This window comes from Oryctolagus cuniculus, chromosome 6, assembly GCF_964237555.1.
Source record: "Oryctolagus cuniculus chromosome 6, mOryCun1.1, whole genome shotgun sequence".
Taxonomy (NCBI): domain Eukaryota; kingdom Metazoa; phylum Chordata; class Mammalia; order Lagomorpha; family Leporidae; genus Oryctolagus; species Oryctolagus cuniculus.
The window spans coordinates 148730565-148744088 of NC_091437.1; the positions used below are offsets into that span (position 1 = coordinate 148730565).

At 53.7% G+C, this 13524-nt stretch overlaps 1 protein-coding gene across 5 annotated transcripts in view; it reads left to right on the forward strand.

Annotated features, from left to right (window-relative positions):
* Positions 1-13524, forward strand: part of ZHX2 (zinc fingers and homeoboxes 2) — a 154214-nt gene that overhangs the window by 123245 nt on the left and 17445 nt on the right. The gene's annotated exons all lie outside the window — the stretch shown is intronic.

The window sequence follows — 13524 nt, forward strand, 5'->3', positions numbered from 1 at the left end:
GGAGAGAAATGCTACTTTACAGAGAAATGGTGGGCCAAAAGGAAGCTTTCTATTTACAGGTGGCAGAAAACACCATCAGTATGATTTAAACCCACAACATAGTGGGCAAGTCCATGAGTCAGGTAGATCAAGACATAGCGGATCCATTGGGATGTTCCCGGAACTGGTTCTGTGCCTGTCTCAAGTCAGCTTCCAGCTCAGCTCCCAGGAGTGTCCCCTCACAGGGGCAAGGCAGCCACCAGCCCTTCTGGGCTCGCATCTCATCCCATCAGCAGCTCCACATTTTCCTCCCTGCGGTTCCAACAGAAATCTCAGAATGGAACCCCACTGGTCTTTCCGCTCTTGCTGTGCGGGCGGCCATTCCTTAGCCACTCCCTGTCCCTGGAGGACACTACATTCTGATTGGTCAGGAGCAAGTCCCATGCACACTGCCGAGGGTCCCACGTGGGCCAAGAGTGAGTAAGGGTCTTTCTCCGGAAAAACTGTTCCGCTGGTGCCAGAGGAACGGAAAGGATGAGCCATGCTTGTGAAGCCAAGAGGGAGGGAGTTACTGCAGCTGCTAAGGAAAAGCCTGAGGAAGACAGCTTAGAGCAGAACAGTGGAGAGCTAGGAGCCTTATGGAAGCAGAGTCCGGAGGACCTGGTGCATATGAGCTATGAGATGAGGGAGAAGAGAGGAGAGGAGGAATCTAAGTTCCAGCCCGAATGGCTGAACAGAGTCTGATGTTTTATTGGCAATAAGGAACCTTACAGGGAAAGATGAGATTTGGCATAAGCACCATTTCAGAATGATCTGGGAGGCAGGTGGCAAACTTGGTTCTAGGTGAGTTCAGCTGGAGGCCCCCGTGGGACCGCCCCACACACGCTGGTGAGCATGGGTTCCCTGGGCACGCACATGGAAGAGGCTCTGAAGGCCGTCCAGCCCAGCCTCTGGCAAATCTCCCTGTCAGATGCACCTGCTAAGTGGGAACAGGTGAGGCATTCTCCAGTGGAGTGGGGGGACAGTGCCCATTTTCTGTTCATCTGTTTCTTGGTTTTTATGAATCATCGTGGTCACTCCAGCCATTTCCCAGTGACAAATCCCCCAGTCCATTCTGTCTTCTTGCTGGCTCTGGAGAGATCAGTTGGGGCTGGAAAGGCTGGCTTGGTCACGTCATCTGCAAGCAGGAGTTGACAGCTTTGGAATGGACGAGTTCTCGAAGAAGGATGGAGAGGAGAGAGAGATGAGAAAGAGCCCAAGTCATTGTCTTGGTCCACTTTCTATAGCTGCAACACAGCACCCGAGACTGGGCTCATTTATACAGAACAGATTTCCTTCTTACGGTTCTGGGAGATGGAAAACACAAGAGCATGGCAGAGACCTCTGGCAGAGGCCTTCTTGCTGCATCATAACGTGGTGGATCACCTTGTGAAGGGGCTGCACGCACAAGACAGGGAGGGAGCCAGAGGACACGCCGGGGAGAGAGCTGTCTGATGACAAAGCCGCTCCTCCGAGAACCGCATTAACCCACTGCGGAGGGTGGGGGAGCCCTCCTGACCTTTTCAAGTTCCCACTCCCAATCCCATCACGGGGATGGTGAGATTTCAATGTGAGTTTGGGAGGGGACATTCCAGCCATAGCAGGCATGCGGATACAGCCATGGCAGCACAAGATAGAAAAGGAAGCAAAGAAGGAACAATCAGGAGAACCAAGAGCCCAACCCGGAGAAGCTGAGAAGATTGGAGGATGGTGGTTTGCTCCGCAGGGTCAGTGACGTGGGCAATGCGTCCATGGTGCAGGGGGAACAGAATCTGAGGAGGTGTGGGGTGGTCTGAGTGAAAAGAGCAGCAGCTGTGGCTCACTTCCTTTAAGAAGTTCAATGGCGAGGTCATGTTAGCAACAGGAACCCTGAGAGCTCATCACAGAACAGACCCAGAGCCCAACATTGTACTCCAACAGGCTAAGGCCTCAAAGATGGGTGGAACCGGTCCTCACTCACAAACCCAGGTGGCGGCACCAGACCCAGAAGGTTTGCGTCTGTGTCTTGCAAGTGTTGGCGTGACAACGTGGAGGTGGTAGAGGAATCGCGCATTGTGGGGAATTTGGTCTCGCTTTTCCTGTTTATTTTGCTTTGCTTGTTTTTTTAGGGAGATGGCAGCCTGAGTTGTTTGTAAGTCAGAGGGAAGGGGACCCAGAGAAAGGAGGCCAGAGCTGAGGGAGCCGAGAGCTGAACACAGGGAATCAACCTTAGAGTGGGGTAGCCGACTGGAAAAAGAGCAAAGAAGGTGACTGACATCTTGTGCCCTGCCAGGATGATCTTGGTCACCTCAGCGAAATACAAGACAGAATCTAAAGCACAAAGGCCAAAGTTGGGAAAATTAAAAATAGCGCAGCCATTTACTGTCGCATATTCAACGGGCAGGAATGAAAGATGAGAAAAAGATCTGCAAGCAGCAGGACCCGGATGAGATGAGCTGGCGGAAATGCTCAGAGCCCCGTACCAGGCTCGGCAGCTGTGGAGGGGAGGAAGGTGTTCACCTGGGAGGAGGAGGACGGAACAGCCCATCTGAATATCACCTGCCAAGTTCTTTGTCATTAGTGGTAGCTCTTTCATTGAAGTGACCCTGTTAGGGACCCCAGACTCTGCCAGCATTAAAGCCTGCAGGAGATTCACTCTGTTTTACCGCTGCAGGAACTGAGGCCAGCCGGCCACAGTGAATTAGGGTGCTGTGTTTGCTGTTCTCAGGCTGCGTGTGAGTCTGGGGGCTGAGAGGTGGGCATCCTGGACTCCTTCTAGGAAGTAACAGAGCTAGGATCCATGCTGAGGATGCGGGGGTCAGCCTGTGCCCCCTCCGTCCCCAGGTGGACACTAAGAGCCCTGTGGGCAGCAGGGCTCCTGGGGACCAGGTCTTATTGAAGGGCCCCAGGGGTCTAAGCCTGGGAACCCATTGTTTCTGGGTAAATGAATCAACTCTGGGCTTCAGGCTCTTGGGGGAGGTGGCGCCCAGTCGGGGTCTACCCGCTCACACATAGCTGGCTTCCAGTGCCTCCTGAGTACCGACTGTACCATCTGAAGCCGTCATGGGGGCAGGACAGCCTCCTCTCCAAGCCTTGTGCCACCTGTGGGCTGCATGACACACCCACAAATGTCATCTCATCCGTTGGCGATTCAGGAAGCTTTGTGGCCAGGAGAAGCCCTGAAACCTTTCTTCTGCCTAACGTGTGGGCTTCTCGGAGCGGCAAGTTGAAAAAGACATCACAATTCAATCAAAATCTTCCTCCTTTGAATTCTCCCAGAGGGGACGGGCCATTGGGAATTTGGAGGAAATCTAATTTATAGACTCAGCATCCAGAAATGAAACTGTTGGCGCTCAACAGCCGTGGGCCAAGCAGCAGGTGTGGGGCCAACAGGATCCGGCTTCCCCCATCCTCCCCGGGCCACAGAACCACTCTGAGCTTCAGCCGCTGCACCTATGAAACGGAGATGATGGGCATCGGTTGCTGTTACGGGAGGAATAACAATTGCATGAAAATAGCATCCCTCTGTTTGGCTGGATCAGCAAACCTCGACTGATTGATTGATTTTGAAAGGTGGGGTTACAGAGAGAGAGATCTTCCATCTATCTACTGGTTCACTCCCCAAATAACCACAACAGCACTGGGTCAGGCTGAAACCAGGAGCCAGGAGCCTCCTCTGGGTCCCCCAGGTGGGTGGCAGGGGCCCAAGTGCTTGGGCCATCCTCTGCTGCTTTCCCAGGCCATTAGCAGGGAGCCAGATTGGAATTGGAACAGCTGGGTCTCGAATCAGTGCCCATTTGGGATGCTGGCATCTCAGGCAGCAGCTTTACCCACTATGGCATGACACCAGAGCTGAACAAACCCTTCTAAAAATGTGTGGTTTAGGGGCCAGTATTGTGGCATACTGCGTTGAGTCACCCACCACCCATGATGCCGGCATCCCATATGAGCACTGGTTCAAGTTCCAGCTGCTCCACTTCTTTTTTTAAAAAAGGCTTATTTATTTTACTTGAAAGTCACAGTTACACAGAGAAAGGAGAGGTGGGGGTGGGGGGTCTTCCATCCGCTGGTTCACTCCCCAGATGGCCACAATGGCCGGAGCTGAGATGACCTGAAGCCGGGAGCCAGGAGCTTCTTCCAGGTCTCCTACATGGATGCAAGGGCCCAAGGACTTAGGCCATCTTCTGCTGCTTTCTCAGGCCATAACAGAGAGCTGGATCAGAAGTGGAGCAGCCAGGGCTCAAACCAGAGCCCATATGGGATGCCGGCACCGCAGGTGATGGTTTTACCTGCTACACCACAGCACTGGCCCCAGCTGCTCCACTTCTAATCCAGCTCTCTACTAATGCACCTGGGAAAGCAACACAAGGTGACCCAGGAGCTTGGGCCCCTATATCCATGTATTTGGGGAATGAACCAGCAGATGGAAGATAGCTGTCTCTCCCTCTTTGTCTTTCACTGTGACTCTGCCTTTCAAATAAATAAATAAACCTTAAAAAAAAAAAAACGTATGATTTGCACAACTAAGCAATACAAAAACCAACATGGACAACAGGAAATAGCTACTGAACGCTCAGCTCCCCTAATCATGACCTCCACCGCTGTTGTGATGAAGCTGTTCCCTGCCCCATGGCGGAGCCCCCTGCGAGCTGTGGTCTGTTCTCTCCCAAGGTCATTACTTGTGTGGTTCATCCCCCATCTCCACATCAGCCTCGAGATCGTCAGTCTGTCCCCTGGGGAGGATGATATTCCACTGTAGTGACATCGTGGGGAGCCTGGGCTGTTTCTGGTTTCAGCTGTGACCCAAGATGCAGCCAGGAAATTCTCCCCGTCTTCATGGGACAGAGTTGGCCTCAGCCCAGCCAGCTCTGACTCAGAAGAGACTGAGTGATGTCCTGTCGCTGAGGCCACCAATACTGGTCCCGTCCCTGCTGGTTAGAAATGCAGATGGCCTGTGGTTAAGATGCTCATGTTCCACGTGGGCGTCCCTGGGGTCAGACCAGCACCCAGCTCCACTCCTGACCCCAGCTTCCTGCTAATGTGGACCCCGAGAGGCAGCGGTGGTGGCTCGTGTGCTCGGGTCCTGGTTACACACGTGGGAGACTGGAGAGCGCTCCCCGCTCCCAGCCTCAGTCTTAGTCCAGCCCAGCCATTACAGGTGTTTGGGGTACAAACCAGCAGGTAGGGTTTCTTTCTCTCTCTCTCTCTCTCTCTCTCTCTCTCTCTCTCTCTCATTTTTCTGTCCCTCACAGATAAATAAATAAATAAATTTTCTTAAAAAGCAGAACAGATCATTCCTGGGCCCTGGGCCTGGATGTTTGTTTATTAAGTCTGAACTGGGGTTCAGGAATTGGTATTTCCACAAAGCACCGCAGGTGAATTGTGGTGGCCTGGGAGCCCCTTAGAGGCCCACCCCCAAATTCCAGCTTAGAGCAAAGGTAGGATGGAGAGAAAGCTGAGAGTCACAGCGACCTGTGTAACCAGTGAGGAGCAGGGAGGCTGATGACAGGAGCGCTGGGAGCAGACCCTGGACCCCTGCCTTCTAGCAGTGGGTTCCTCCCCTACGCCCCCACCCCACCACCCCCACAACACACCCACCCCACATCTGAATGCCTCCCCAGGGGCTCTGGGGGTGTCCTGTTGTGATTGCAAAACACAAAGGAGCAAGCCTTCCCACCCCCTCCCCAGAAAAAAAAATGCACCCTTGATGAACTGCGGTGGAATCTGTTAACGGCCCTGTCGGAAGCCCCCCGCCAGGCTAAAGCCCGCCCTTTTGGCTTTGATGTCTGCACAAGATGCTCCCTTTGAAAGCGCAGCCGCGACAGCCCTGTGATTTCCTCTGACAGCCCCAGAGAAAGCTCCGAAATCAGAAGCAGCAGCGTTGAGCCTGAGCCCAAGGTGTGACTCCCAGCAGCGCTCCCCAGGCGGGGAGCAGCCATGTCTGCCCCAGACGCCCTCAGAGCGGCTCGGACCTCTGGACCCGAGACCCACAGCCACCTGGGGAGAGTTCCCAGGAGGTGGTGTGGCCATTTGGCCCATTGTCCCTTCTCCCTGGGGGCTGCAGGCCACTTGCAAGGAACAGTCAGGAACAGCTGTCACCCTGGCTCTGAAAATGAGGCTGTGGACGGGAGGAAGCAGGGGTAACAGTGCAGAGCCCCGACGTGGGGCACCTGATGGAGCCTTCCTGCTCCAAGCCTGGTCCAGCTTTGGAGCAGGTCCTCACTGGGGAGCTGGCTGGAAACGCAGAATCAGACCCTACCCGGACGACGGAATTGGAGTTTGTTTTTTACCAAGATCTTCGGGTCCTGTGTCTGCACCTAAAGTTTGCATCCCAGCCCTGTGGCTCCGGGCTGCGTGACTTTGCCCAACCTCCCTCACCTGTGAGCCTTGACGTCCATGTGGGGTTTTTGAGAAGTGAAACTTAGCACTCGGGGTATGCGAGGCCAGTCGGTGCCGGCTGTTGTCGGTATTGGGGAAATGACTGTGGGAGAATCGGTGTGGCCACATTTCAACCCACGTCATCCACCCACTGCTCGGTGGGGGAAAGGAGGCTGGACTGAAGGGCAGAAAGTTCCAGATGGTACGCAAAGGGCCACCAGCTGGGTGCTGGAGGAAGGGTGTCTCTCGGGAACCCCGGGCCATGGCTGTGTGCTGGGGATCAGTGACGTTGGAGTTCTTCTTCCTGGGTGAGGCTTCTTCCCTCTGTGGACACTCCTTCTCTTCCTGCTCTCCTCAGCCCCAGAGCTTGTCTGCAAGCCCCCTCCGCTTCAGCGAGCAGAACTGAATCCTAGCTCGCCTGTTTGCTCTTGCTGGCAGCCCTGCTCGGGGAGACAGCATCCCCCTGAGCGACATCACTCTGCCCGTTCTCTTCAGGCAAATCCTCCTCTCCACCTTGGAAGTCCTGCTTACGCAGGGGTGGGCTGTGTAGTGTTGTGCCAAGAACACAAGGTTTGGGAAGACCATTCGTATCGCAGCTTGGCTGTGAACCAGCTGGGTAACCTCAGGCAAAGCACTTGCCCTCTCTGGTCTTGATTATTTCATCTGCCGCGGGAGGCTGTTTTGCAAAGCTTTTGTAAAGACCCATCAAGAAAGTATGGGCAGTGCTCATTACAAGTGGTTATTACCATTTTATTTCTAAGAAGAGGAAAGTTCCCCTCGCCCCATAAGCCTTTATCTACCCTTCTCCCACCCTGTCCGACAGAATTAGTGTGGCCTCCCCTGTGTTCCACAAATCCTTTCTCCTTCTCGCCTTTGGAACATCCACAGCCTCCCCTGTCACCTGCTTGGGATGGAGCCCCTGGCCGCCCTCCCTAACCTCACAGGTCACCCCTACTCCCACCCTTGTCCTCGTCCCGCTTGATCTTCTCCCTGGTGACGTCCACAAGAGCAGCAGTGTCCATCTGTCTGTCTGTCTGTCCACTGCTGTATCCTCAGCACCCAGAACCACACGTGGCACTGTCCTGTTGGCTGCACATCCCTTGTGCCATGAGAGGGTACCAGATGGTGGTGCCCTGCCCTGCTGTTACGGACTGAGTTGGATCCCCCAGATTCATTGCCTGAAGTCTTCAGCCCCCTCTCCCACACCTCAGAAGGTGACCATATTTGGAGGGGGATCTTCAAAGAGATCATTCAGATTCAGTGAGGTCCTTGGGGTGGGCCCTCACCTGACATGACCGGTGTCCTTCTAAGAAGAGGAGGCCAGGGCCAGCGCCACGGCTCACTAGGCGAATCCTCCGCCTGTGACGCCGGCACACCGGTTCTAGTCCCGGTCGGGGCGCCGGATTCTGTCCCGGTTGCCCCTCTTCCAGGCCAGCTCTCTGCTGTGGTCAGGGAGTGCAGTGGAGGATGGCCCAAGTCCTTGGGCCCTGCACCCCATGGGAGACCAGGAGAAGTACCTGGCTCCTGCCATCAGATCAGCGCGGTGCGCCGGCCACAGCGCGCTGGCCGCGGCGGCCATTGGAGGGTGAACCAACGGCAAAGGAAGACCTTTCTCTCTGTCTCTCTCTCTCACTGTCCACTCTGCCTGTCAAAAAAAAAAAAAAAAAAAAAAAAAAGAAGAAGAAGAAGAAGAAGAGGAGGAGGAGGCCAGGACACAGATAGAGAGGGAGATCCTGTGAGGACACAGGAGGAACACAGCCATCTGCTAGCCAAGGAGAGAGAACTCAGAAACCAACCCTGCCGACGCTTCGGTATTGGACTTCAGCTTCCAGAACTGCAAGGGAATAAGCTTGTGTTGCCCAGGGCTGTGGTGCTTTGCCACGCTGGCTGTGGACTGCTGGAGGCCAGAGCACGGTGTCTTCATTCCCACATCCCCAGACATCCCAGGGCCCTGGCCCATGGCCCTACTCAGCGAGCGGGGTCACAGCAGGGAGAGGAATGATAGCAGTGCCGACCGGTGAAGGGAAACAGCCCTGTACCGGCAAAGTGGGTTCTCACACTGTCTATACAGGCGGGCATTTCCCGTATTTGTTGCCTACCCCAAGGTTCCTCATTCGCGGTTGGGGTTTCTTTGAGGTGCGTGCAAATGCCATAGCCCTCACCACGGACTCTGTGTGGCATGCTATTGGCTATCCTGTGAGGGGCAGGACTCGTGGGTGGAAGGGGCTATGTAGAGAGCTCTGAATGAGGAACGCTTCTTGTCTCTCCTCTTTCTGGGGACTGCAATCTTAAGTGTGCTGAGTTCTCACTACTTGCATGGACATCCCCTGAAGACAGGGACACCCCACTGTCCCTTTAAGTGGCTGCTTTCCAGGTCGGTCTCGATGTGCCTGTGCCCAGCGCAGACCCACTGGGAAGCTGGCCCAGGTGACCCTGGTTCTATTAGGATATTTGCTACCCTCAGTGGAAGGTGATTTTTTTTTTTTTTTTTTGACAGGCAGAGTGGACAGTGAGAGAGAGAGAGAGACAGAAATGTCTTCCTTTTGCCGTTGGTTCACCCTCCAGTGGCTGCCACAGCCGGCACACTGCAGCCGGCGCACCGCACTGATCCAAAGGCAGGAGCCAGGTGTTTCTCCTGGTCTCCCATGGGGTGCAGGGCCTAAGGACTTGGGCCATCCTCCACTGCACTCCCTGGCCACAGCAGAGAGCTGGCCTGGAAGAGGGACAACTGGGACAGAATCCGGCACCCCATCCAGGACTAGAACCCGGTGTGCCGGCGTCACAGGCGGAGGATTAGCCTAGTGAGCCACGGCACCGGCCTGGAAGGTGATTCTTAACGTGTGCTTTATTCATTGCAGTTTCATTTTTTGCCAACTTTGGCCCGGACTTTGCACACATTCGCCTTCATGCCAGCAAGTACCAGGGCCTCATGGTGCAGGCCCTGACCTTGCTGACGGCTCGTAGACGTTCAGAAAGACACACACAACCCCTCGTCCCAGGGCGATTCTTCCTAAGTCGTGTTCCTCCACCACGGGGACCCCGAGAAGTGAAGTCTTCAAAGTCTCCATCTTTTCTGAGCGCTCCCCACTTTCTTTCCTTCCGCATTTCCCTTCCCCTTCGTGTAACGCGCTCTGGAGTGGCTCCCTGGTGGCCGGATATGTTTTAGAAGACGCTGTTTATTTTGAAGCACAGCTTTCAGAACACTGAGACGCTTCCAGGAGATTTCACCACTGTTCGCCTCATTTCCCGGGCTCACTTGTCAACAGAGTTCAACCAGTCTGGATACGGGAAGGTTCTGTAAGAAAGATCTTGTCTGTACCCACTCCTGCCTGGTGTCTTTGTTGTGCCGGAGCAAAGTCTCGTTTGGCTCTGTTTGCTGGAAAATGGTGACTCCAGTGGCCAAGGCTCCTTGGCCAGTGGGTGCGAGTTTAGCCCATTGTGTGGTGTCCGTGGTGACCTCTCCAGAAGTCTAGGACCTCCTTGCTCCTGCGGAAGTCCTCCACTCACACAAGGCCACCTTGTAACAGCTCAAGGCAAATGGAATTTAAAGATAAATTTATTTTTGCAATTTTTGGAATGCGTACAGTTTTTCATAATACACATTTCCCACAAACTTTCTGAATATCCCGCATATGCATGAATTTCAAAAAACTTTACACCAAAGTCAGCTTTTTTTAAAATGCTTTATTTGTTCATTTTTGTGTGTTTGAGAGGCAGACAGACAGGTAAAGAGAAACCCTCCTATCCACTGGTTCAGTCCTCAAATGCCTGCAACAACCACAGCTGGGCCAGGCCAAACCCAGAAGCGGGAACTCAGTGTAGGTCTCCCACGTGGGTGGCAGGGACCCAAGGACTTGGGCCATCACTCGCTGCCTCCAATGAGGTGCGTTAGCAAAAGCTGAAATCAAGACCGGAGCCAGGACTCCAACCCAGATATGGTGAGCAGGTATCCCGAGAGGCGCTTTAACTCCTAGGCCAAACGCCCACCCTAGGCTTCTTTTAGTTCCATTTTCCACAAAGATTTTAAGTCTTCTCCCAGATACACACACGCACACGTGCACACACACACACACACACACTCCCAAGCATTCACGAGAGAGTTCACCAGAACCTCACTGCTCTGTCTGAGCTGTGGATCCCCTCACCTCCCTGTGGTTAACTGAACACTGAGACAGTATCTGTGGGAAGCAGAGTGGGCGTGCTGTGGCCAGGTACTGCTGTCGGCCCTGGGGCAGCTGCACTGGCGCATTAAAGGCCATGCCGGGGAGGGGGGAGCGTCTATCCTAGATCCACACACCTCGCTGAAACTCGCTGGGAGAGGCCACCAAGGAAGTGAATTTGTACCTTTCACTGTCGTTCGTTTACACCTAAGAGCCACGTGCGGCTAGTGACTGCCGTAACGGGCAGTGCAGTTCTGGAGGGCGAGAGAAACAGGGAGGTGGACACGCACTCTCCTTCAACCACAGAATGCATCACCACGATGTTTACCGCTGGAAAAAAAAAATGCAATGAAGAAAGCACAGCTGGGGGAGGAACTGCAGAGTGGCTGGGAGGGGCCTCCCTGTGGGCGGGTACTGGGGAGCTCTGGGGTGGAGTGTTCTGGCAAGGCCCTGGGAAGGCAGTGACGCTTCCGTGGGAGCAGCTGGCGTGTGGTGAGCAGGGGAGAGGGAGGCGCAGGCCAGAACCTGCGGGGGCCTGCAGGCTGAGGTCAGGGAGTGGAGTGCGCTCCCGTGCGATGCTGGAGATGGTCCGTGTACGAGGGTGGTGCCCGCTGGTTTTTTACTTTACAACATCCCTCTGATGGCCCCCCCAGGGGGAAATCCAGGCTGGAGATGACAGTGGCTAGGTCTGTTCCACGATGCAGCCGACAGGTTGATGGCATGGGCTGAGCCCAGGAGGCCTCGCTCAGGCCCAAGTGCAAGACAGTGGAGCCGGTGGCGCAATGAACCCTGGAGGGAGGCAGAGCACATGTGTGAGGCGCCATCAGGAGGCTGACAAGCATGGGAATGGCAGCTGGCAGGGTCAGCTTGGTGTTGTCCACAAAGGACACGGTGGCCCTCTGCTCCCTGGGGGCCTGTGACCCCATAACTGGCCCTCCCCCATGTCATCAGATGCCAGTGTGCCCTGGCTTCACAACGCTCACCCCTCCTCCTGTAGCCACCAACAGGCTCTCCCGCACACCTGCTGCACACTGAGACCCTCACGTGGCCCAGCTCACTGGTTCCCCAGTCTGAGTGCTGTTATTGTACCCCACCTCCTAATCAGCAGACTGTTCTGTACTCCCAAAGTACCACTTGTTTATTACCATTCAATCAGAATTCTAATAGGATTTTATTTTACAGTTGACTCTGATTTGTGAGAACAGATGATCAAAATCACCAAGAGCTGTATTTGCCAAAGAAGAGTAATGAGGGGGAACGCCATCAGATATTAAAACATACTCAAGAATTAAAAAAAAAAAAAAAAAAAAAAAAAAGCTTGAATGCTTGAAAGGCAAGGTGTAAGTGCATGGCACAATAGCGAAATCAGATGCCCACACTGGATAAGCCAGAAACGGCCCTGGTAGACGTAAAAGTCCAGTGTTTGGGAACAGGCGTTCAGCCTAGCAGTTGAGATGCCCGCATCCTCTATCAGAAGCCCTGGGTTCAAGCCCCCGCTCTGGCTCCTGGCTCCAGCGTCCTGCTAGTGTAGAACCTGGGAGGGAGTAGTGATGGTTCAGTGATTAGCTCCTTCTGCACAACTGGGAGACTTGGACTGAGTCCCTGGCCTTGGCCTGGTCCGGCCTCCAGCTGTTTCAAGCATTTGGGGAGTGAACTGGATGGGAGCTTTCTCTCTCTACCACCTGCCCCCCAATCTGTTCTCTCTCTCTTTCCCACCCTCCTCATCTCTCTCTCTCTCTCTCTCTCTCGTCTCTGCCTTTCAAAATCAGTTTGTTAAATATTTCTTAATTTGGTTTATGATAAAAGTAGTTTCTCATAGATCAGAAAAAAGAGAACACAACTTCAGATCATTGAAATCATTTGGATGGGCCAGCACTGTGGTGCAGCGGGTTAACGCCCTGGCCTGAAGTGCCAGCATCCAATATGGGTGCCAGTTCGAGATCCTGCTGCTCCACTTCCAATCCAGCTCTCTGCTGTGGCCTGGGAAAGCAGTAGAGGATGGACCAAGTCCTTGGGCCCCTACACCCACATGGGAGACCTAGAAGAAGCTCCTGGCTCCTGGCTTCAGATTGACACAGCTCCGGCTGTTGCAGCCCTCTGGGGAGTGAACCAGCGGATGGAAGACCTCTCTCCCTCTCCCTCTCTCTCTCCCTCTCTCCCTCCCTCTCTCCCTCTCTCCTTCTCTCCCTCTCTCCCCCCTCTCTCTGTATAACTCTTTCAAATAAATAAATCTTAAAAATATAATTTAGAGCCCTCAAGAAAAATGGTTAGGAATATATCTTATAGTTTAATTCAAGATGAATCAACACCAGATGAGTCCAACCTAAAAAATAAAGCTAAAAGGACAGGAGTCATGGCACAGCAGGCCAGGAGGCCACTTGGGACTCCCATATCCTGTACTGGAGGGTCAGTTCCAGTCCAGCCTCCTGCTAACACATCCTGGAAGCAGGAGTTTTTGGCCCAGTATTTGCGTTCCCACTACCAACCTGGGAGACCTGGATAGAATTCTGGCCTCCCAGCTTTGGCCTGGCCCAGCCCAGGCTGTTGCAGGCATTTGGGGAATGAACCAGTGGACAGAAGATTCAAGTGACAGCTTAACCCCCTGTGCCACAATCCCTACCCTACAGCTGTGTTTTAAATCAACATTTTGCTCAATATTTATGAAAGTTCAAGGGAAGTGAAGTAAGTAAAATATTTGGGATGGTAAGGGTTTTTTTATGCTGTTCTGAAGTTTCTTTTTTTAAAAAAAAATTATTTATTTGAAAAAGCAGAGATACAGAGAGAGATACAAAGATACAGAGAGAGAAAGAGAGAGAGATCTTCTATCTGCTGGTTCATTCCCCAAATGGCTGCAACAGCTGGGGCTGTGCCAGGCGGAAGCCAGGAGCCAGGAGCTTCTTCTGGGTCTCCCACATGGGTGCAACATCCCAAGGACTTGGTCCATCTTCTGCTGCTTTTCCCAGGCACATTAGCAGGGAGCTGGATGGAA